Source organism: Chaetura pelagica, unplaced genomic scaffold, assembly GCF_000747805.2.
Source record: "Chaetura pelagica isolate M959 unplaced genomic scaffold, ChaPel_1.0 scaffold1436, whole genome shotgun sequence".
NCBI lineage: Eukaryota > Metazoa > Chordata > Aves > Apodiformes > Apodidae > Chaetura > Chaetura pelagica.
The window spans coordinates 48,274-56,986 of NW_009953643.1; the positions used below are offsets into that span (position 1 = coordinate 48,274).

Sequence of the window (8,713 nt, forward strand, 5' to 3'; positions counted from 1 at the left end):
CGGGGGAGCGGCGCCAGCCGTGGGCACGGCTGGTGACCAGGGATAAAGGATGCTGAAGTCAAAGTGCTGTAAGCCCATCTCGGGGTGTGAGCACCCTGTTCTCACCCAGAGGGAATTAACTCCTTGGAGTTTAGGGGGAAGGCTTTGGGAGTCTGCTCAGAAATCCTGACTCCCTGGCAGTGCCCTGCCTGGTTCCCCCACCCCAGCACAACTGCTTCTGGAAAAGACCCTGGCTTGAGTTTGCATCCTCACCTTGACACATACACACTTGTCTCTTTTTTTTTTTTTTGGAAGCTCATTTGTGGCCAAATGAGGAAAACCTCAGCTATCAACTTTTTTTGGTGTATACCCACAGTTACTCTGCATCAGCACCTGTGTCAGCTTCCCACGCTGCTGCAACAGCAGGTGCCAAATCAGCCCCACAAAGATTGTCACCCGCCTCACCTCATGAAATTAAGTGGATGTACTAATTCATCATTCTTGTTCCCTCTCTGCCAGACCACAAAGGAAATCTCACGTTACGATCCTCATCGCTTACAGAAACAGCAATATTGATTTGGAACTTACAACAATTACAAGTTCTGATTCTGAATCCTCTTCACAGAGACTAGTGCCTCCTGCCACCACCACCGGAGTTGCAACACCTACAAGTTGTCTTGCTAATCCGTAGAAAATAATCATAAAAGAAGTGAAATAAGAAACTCAAAAGTGGCTTGTATTTTAGTATTTTGCCTCCAAGATTTCTTCATCAAAACTGTGTTGCTGTGAATTTATTGTAAAAATAGACCTTTAAAAATAATTTTGGCAACTCTGTCTCAAAGATGCATGTACAAGCTACCCATGCATTCTTCTAGCCTAGCTTTGCACTTACGTTCTGACATGCAAGACAGACATTAATATCATCATATATTTGAGTGGGTGTTGGACTAGAATTAGAAAAAAACCCAAAACAATAAATCATATAATCACTGATGAAAGGAGAAGAATGCAAAATCACAGAGTGGCTGAGGTTGGAAGGGACCTCTGGAGGTCACCTGGCCCACTGCCCTGCTCGAGCAGGGACACCTTGAGACCATTGCCCAGGACCATGTCCAGACAGGCTTTTAATATCTCCCAGGAGGGGGGGATCCACAGCCTCCCTGCACAACCTGCAAGATAGATTTAAGCAGGGCAAATTGAAATAAATGTTGAGGGATTCTGCACACTCTCCCATTTTTTATCTTCAAAATTAGCAGTGTCACTTTGCAGACAAATTCTGAAGACCACAGATTGATTCCACCTGTGGAAAGTACAGCAAGGATTTTTTAATGGTTTTAGCTCAACCAGTTATCCCTATGGTCAAACATCAAGTTCTGCTGATTACAGAATTATGATAGCAAGTGAAATTTATATATACAAAGTTCACAGTCCCTTTTTAGAAGCTAAATTGACTAGAAACCTACATAAATGTTCCCCAAAATATGCCTATTTTCTCTTTCTCCCACACTGCTTTACAATATATCCACTTAAAATGCCCATCAGGCATTTATTTTCTGAAGATTTTGGATTCTTTCTGACGGTACAGTAACTTTCAATCCCAGAAAGCAGGAACCTTCTGCCCCACAATGAATTGCAGATAAGCAATTATGTATGGTCAGTACAGGGCAGTTGCTCCCAGCCAGTCCTTCCAGCTTGTGACACTTCTATGTTCTGTGGTGTCTGCTGGACACAGCTGGAACTGGCTGGAAATGCAAAAGATTTAAGTCTGTGTACTTTTTCCCTTGCTATAGCTTCTTCTAAAGGTGTGTGAACAAATGTACCCTCTCATGTAATTTTATCTGGATCATAAAACAATAGCTTCAGATGGGATTTCTATTCAATTTCTTAAATGCATAGCTGAAAAAATACTTATTTGTTTAACTGTTGCTGCTTATCTTGACATTTTCAAGACATTAAATCTGCCCAAAATTATTATTATCTTTTTTTTTAACAAGCATAAGGCCAGATGTGCTTATTTGTGTATTCCTTAGAGACCTGTACAGCACCTGGGATGAGTCAGTGGGATCCCCTACAAACAAGCACAGTCCAATAACTAAGGATTTAGAAGACCGAATTTAGCTCCTTGAGCAGCTATAGATTTCCTGATCAACTCTGTCCAACTCGGTTTTATAAATTAACACTAGAGGACAGCAATGACACTGTCACTACCCTGCCTGCCTTGCCTAGATAAACATGTTAAAGAATATAGAACGCCTGGATTTAAGGTATTTAAGCTGAGTTCCACCACCTGACATGCCCAGGGCTGTCAGAAGCAATCTGGCTCACCTTTTCTACCCCAAACAGCTGGAGTACTGTCTGCCCACAATATAAAAAGGACATCAAGCTATTGGAGAGTGTGCAAAGAGGAAAGCCAAGAGGGTGAAGGGTCTGGATGGGATGACATATGAGGAGCAGTTGAGGACACTTGGATTATTCATCATGGAGAGGAGGAGGCTGAAGGGTGACCTCATTGCAGTCTATGGCCTCCTCAGGAGGGGGAGAGATGGGGCAGGTACTGATCTCTTCACTTTTTTGGCCAACTGCAGGAGGAAGCTGGATCAGGAGAGGTTTAGGTTGGATATCAGGAAAAGGTTTTTCACCCACAGCGTAGTTGAGCACTGGAACAAGCTCCCCAGGGCAGCGGTCACAGCACCAAGCCTGCCTGAGCTCAGGAAGTGTTTGGATGATGCTCTCAGGCACATGGTGTGATACTTGGGGTGCAGGAGTTGGACTCCATGGTCTTGATGGGTCCCTTCCAACTCAGCATATTCTATGATTCTATGACTTCTGTCAGTACTGACCTACCACACCACATACATCTCAGCAAGAAACCCAATCCCAGTCACACTTCTGTGTCTGTATTTTCATTGTTTAGGAAAGGAAAAACATATTACTTGCTAAAAGGGATTTGAATAACAAAAACATCAAATCCCACATGTTATGCCTGCCAACTCAAGTGAACAGCAACAGCAGACACTGGACCTCCAGCTCAACAGACACTTCCTGAGTCCCATCACGACAAGGGATGATGTCAGGTACACAAAGAACAGTCCAGCTGTTAAGGCAAATGTGAGCAGAATTTTCAGCTGTGCATAGTCAAGTGGAGACCTGACCACATCAGTGTGCCATGTTCCTGTGCCTCATGCTTGGAACTAGATGACCTTTAAGCCCCCTTCCAACCCAAACCATTCTATGATTATATGGTTCTATGTTGAGTACTCACTGCTTCCAGCAGATTCTCAGCAAAAGGCAAACAGAAACACAAAGAACTTGTTTTCCTTTTCCTTTCCCTTCCTTTTTCCTTTCTTCTTCCACTTCCACTTGGTGACTACTTCATTTGTATTTATTGTGGCATGAATTAGGTTTTTGTTTGTCTGTGCAGAGGAAATTCTAATTTGTAACTGCTCAGCAGTGGCAATTTGTGATGGAGGAATGACCCGACATGGGGGGCAAGTTCCCCTGCAAGAAGGGATCAAACTAGCTGAAAGCAGGGATGCCAGAGGCAAAAGGATTCCTTGCAAGGGAGTAAAGTTTCCCTTGGTGATGATACAAGAAACAAAGCCAGGATAGCCTTGTAGTAATTCTTGAAAGGAGCACTCAGGGTCCCAAGTTCAGAGGCCACTTCTGGGCAGCAGAACTCGGCCAGGATATGGACCCATGGCCAGGCTGGGTGACTCATGAGACCACTCTCAGGATGGTGGTGCAAGAGTACTTAAGGAACTGGCTCCTGGTTTGTGTTTGCAGGCTCCTTGTCTGCTGCCTATGGCAGCAGGACTCTGCCCAATGCATCATTTGTTTAGGATTTCTTTATATTTAAGCACAAACCTGTGTTTAATTTCCTTTGATGGGTACCATAAAAATTACACAGCGTCACAGAATCCTAGGGGTTGGAAGGGACCTCGAAAGATCATCCAGCCCAACCCCCCTGCCAGAGCAGGGTCACCCAGAGCACATCACACAGGAACGTGTCCAGGTGGGTTTTGAATGTCTCCAGAGAAGGAGACTCCACAACCTCCCTGGGCAGCCTGTCCCAGGGCTCTGTCATCCTCACAGTAAAGAAGTTTTCTCTGATGTTTACGTGGAACCTCCTGTGTTCCAGTTTGCACCCATTGCCCCTTGTCCTATCACTGGACATCACTGAACAAAGCTTGGCTCTGTCCTCTTGACACTCGCTCTTTACATATTTGTAAATACTGATGAGGTAGCCCCTCAGTCTCCTCTTCTCCAAGCTAAAGAGACCCAGCTCCCTCAGCCTTTCCTCAGAAGGGAGATGTTCCACTCCCTTCATCATCTCTGTGGCTCTGTGCTGGACTCTTTCAAGCAGTTCCCTGTCCTTCTTGAACTGAGGGGCCTCATGGTCATCCTCCTGTCCACCAGGACCCCCAGGTCCCTTTCTCCTACACTGCTCTCCAGCAGCTCAGCCCCCAACCTGGACTGGTACATGGGCTTGTTGTTCCCTAGGTGCAAGACTCTACACTTGCCCTTGTTGAATTTCAGCAAGTTTCTCCCTGCCCAACTCTCCAGCCTGTCCAGGTCTCACTGAATGGCAGCACAGCCTTCTGGTGTGTCAGCCACTCCTCCCAGTTCAGTGTCATCAGCAAACTTGCTGAGGGCACACTCTGTTCCCTCATCCAGGTCCTTGATGAAAATATTGAATAGTACCAGTCCCAGTACCAACCCCTGAGGGACTCCACTAGTCACAGACCTCCAACTAGATTCTGTCCTATTGACCACAACTCTCTGACTTCTTCCTTTCAACCAGTTCATGATCCACCTCAGTACTTGACCATCAAGACCACACTTCCTCAGTTTATCTACAAGGATGCTGTGGGAGACAGTTTCAAATGCTTTACTGAATTCCCCGACTTATGTTTTGATTTACTGGATGTAGATGCCTTAATCAACTTCAGTCACTTAACCTCTTTCAATTTCTAAAGCTGGGACCTAAAATGACAAATGCACAAACCCCTGATTTTTGTAGCCATAGTCAGTTCGTTTTTCTGGTTTGCAGTCATTGAAGGAACCAGTGAAGAAGAGCAGGTAGGACCACTTAAGATAAAGATACAAAACAACTAGTTACATAATGCAGAAAACAAATGCAAGTTTGACATTTTGCAGGCTTTATTTATTATTTCTCACCAACCAATTTTGCCAAGTTTACTTGGGAAAAACTAAAAACGAATCAAATGAATAGAAGTGTGCTTCATGGCCTCCACTACCACAGTATTTAATGATGTCATAATCCTCAATATTTATCATTACTACTTATTTGTAAGATAAGAAAATGCTCTTATCACCACTTTACAGAGAGGGAAAAGCAGACGAGATAAAATTACTGTCCTTGGTTCACAGTAGAGCCTGTCACACAGTGAAGATTTACCTTTCTTCTGGACCAGATTTTTCTGGATTAGTCAGTATGATCTGCACATGAAAAAGCTCTATGATACGTGCTTAAATCCTCAACCTGCAGAAGTTTGCTCATGGCAGTGTTAAGGAAACACATCATGGGTCTGATTCAGCCCCACTTGAAAACTTTTGCCTAATTTTACATCAAGCTTGAAAAGCTGGACTCCAACTGGTGTGCATTTTTTCCTCAAAGCCAGATGTTGAAATGGATTAGTTCTGTACCACTTAGCACCTGTCCCTTGCCACACCAGTGAGATGTGCATAGCTCTACATGCCCACACTGAACCTGTCCTTACAGCCCTTCCTATCACCGCACACCCTTGCTCCTCGTTTTCACAATTAAAAAGTGGTTTTCTTAAATGTCTGAGAAACATGAAGCAGATGTTGTGATCTTCTTTGGGCAACTGGCAATTGTTTGATGCAGGCGTGTGAAGGACCAGACCTTTCCTCACACAAACATAACATGCCCTTTAGGCCAGCAGTTGTAACTGGCTTAAAGACAGCTGCTCCACGTGGCACTCTGAGCCCTCTCCTGGCTGCCTCCTCTGCCAGAGAACAACAACTCAGACCCCAGGAGAGGGAAGCTGCCAGGTGGAAGCAGTGGTGGGAGAAAGTCCCTGCCTGATTGGCTGAGAAGCCCAGAAACAAGAGACCAGCCAATTGGGAACAAAGGAGAGACATAAAGAGCCTGTGTGCTGGCTGCTTCCTGTGCTTTTTGGATGGACACTGAAGCTGCTGCTGCTTTTGGGGGTGACCTGCCCCTTGGGGTCCCTGCCTGCCTGAGGTCCTGCCTGCTGCCAACCACCTGCGGTGAGACTTCCTCCTGCCACCTGTGGTTCTAAGACCGGGTTGCAGGGGACGTCATCTTCACCTAATATATAAATACCTAGAGCACCTCAGGAATACAGTAAGGAATTGTATTTTGGGCATCATTCTCTCCCTAAGGTGTTCCTGTCTTACCTGCACACAACCCGAGACCCTACACGGGACAAGCGTCGGGCGTATCCCTCCTTCCTCCTCCCCTCATAGATAATTAATCTGGGTGTATAAATAAGGTGTACCTACATACAAGTATTAAGGCATATGTAAGTTCTTGGTATTTGGTCTTTAAAAGATATTTCAAGCTCCTCTGTGTTTTAATTACCCTCTTTGAGCCTCCTGCCCCAAATTGTTTTATTTTTCCCCTCAATAAACCGTGTATTCATAAATTCTAATTGGGGATTGGCTGCTGTTACTGGAAACACTGGTGAGCACTGAGCAAGTGTCTCACCCGAGAAGTCAGTGCCGAAGCTCCCGGCTCCTCTGCGAGAGGCGAGCGCCGCGTGCGGACCTCTCGGCAGATCCTGACAAGCTAAATTCACTCCAGAAAGGAGTCGCGGATCGCGACAAGGTCCTAATCAGGCATTAGAGTAATGCTGTGTCCTGAGCAAAAAGAAAAAGAATCTTCCAAGGAAGCAGTACAGTCCAGTTGCACTAATCCCAGAGCTACTAGGATACATCCAGAAATCCTTCCCTTCACCTTAACACCCTGACAGGACAACTCAGAGGCCACTGCGCATCCAAACCAAAATCATTACAATACCAAACAGTGAGTGAGACTGAAGTTCCAGACTGCAGGCACTCTCTTCATTCACTGCACAGCACGTCCAGTAACAACAATCAGAAGATAATATAGGTATGTATCTGTGCACGTGTGCATTTATTTATTGTTAGCCACAGAAAAGAGGGCCCTGATTTACAAACTGGAAAGCAAGAGGCCAACTCCATTTGGGAAAGGGATATAAAGATGTAAAAGACAGAAATTAATGTAAAAAGACAGACACAGTGGGAAGCAGAGCTTTTTGATCAGTAAAGAAGATTCCCCAGAGTTTTCAGTAGAGGACCAAAAATTAAATGGATAAATGACAGCAGTCAATCCACTTCATTCTATAAAAGCCTGGTCCTATCTTTGACTGGGGGAATTCCCGTACACTTTCCCTGGAGGTTGCTGGATCTTCTCCTCTCCAGCAGGGACACCTGCCAGAGAGACTGATTCTTCAGAATTATGATCCACCCAGGGACACCCACCTGTGGCCTAGCAAGGGTGAGAGATATTAACTCTTTCACTGTTTTTATTAACGAACTTAATGTTGAGTAATTTTCATCACTAAGTTTTAAGATTACAGAATCCTTTAAAATTGATAGTTATGTTCTAGGCCCGGTATAAAACTTTGTAGTAAGTGATAAACATTTAATGGTTAACCTTTACTGTTTGATATAATGAACTACTAGCAGTACATTTTCTTGTTAAGATACCTTTAGCATTCTAACCTTAGCTTCTGTTCAAATATCTCAGTTTCCATACCATTTGAATCTGCTTGTGCCTTCTACTTTAAAGAGTTAAGACCTCAGCCTTACATGAAATTGTCCTGCTTTGAGCCAGGATGTAGCCAATTTTCTTTCTAATGATTTTTTTTTTCTTCCTCTTTTAGGTACCAACAAGTTTTCCAGCTAGTGAACTCTGGGCACAGGCTGCGGGAAGCTGCTGCCAGCCAGGAGACGTCCCTGGTTGCCTCTGAGGTGTGAAAGTGGAGAAGGAAGAAGGAATCAGGCATCTTCCATTCCTGGGGCCACCTTCACCCCAGGGATTCCACGGGGTTGCCTAGCACGAGGTGACATCACAACAGGCCCCCCTGTGACAACAGCCCCTGCCCTCATCTTAGCACCCGTGTCCCCCCAGCTCAGATCACTTGCTGTGGTGAGCAGGAGGAGGAAGGCTGCAGGCTGTCCACCCCTCTCACTCAGTTTGGTTTCCCAAAGCCAGAAAGGTTCCCGTCCTGCTCAGGACTGGATCTGTGTCTGCGCTCAGGGAAGCAGTTGGTGCGTTTTCTTGTGCCTGGTCCAGCTGCGGCGCCGCTTCTTGGCCTCACTCGAGTTGGGCATTGCCAGCAGCACCAGGTCAGCTCTGTGGCCACAGACATGGGGCAGAGCAACGGCAAGATGAAAGTTTTCAGGAAGATCGTCCCCAAGGTAGAGGCTCTGGCCGGTCCTCTGGGGGATCCCCTGCCCGAGCCCCTCCTGCGGGCTCTGCGCTGCCCGTGGCTGCCCTTCCACCATGGGCTGGCTTAGGCCTGAGCTCCTGGCAGCACCCGGGGCTTCCCGCGGGAAAGGGATGGAGCTGTGGGCAGGAAGAGCTGAGGCCAAAAGGCTGCTCTGCTTGCTCGGGCTGCTCCCCGCGGCGCCATCCTCAGCAGGGGGTGCTGGGTCCCATCCAGCCCCCGGGGCCCCGGGCTCTGCCAGCCCCCGGCTC

General features: G+C 46.3%; 1 protein-coding gene across 1 annotated transcript in view; it reads right to left on the minus strand.

Annotated features, from left to right (window-relative positions):
* Positions 1–8,713, minus strand: part of LOC104390661 (lipid phosphate phosphatase-related protein type 1) — a 48,985-nt gene that overhangs the window by 30,422 nt on the left and 9,850 nt on the right. The window lies entirely within an intron of this gene.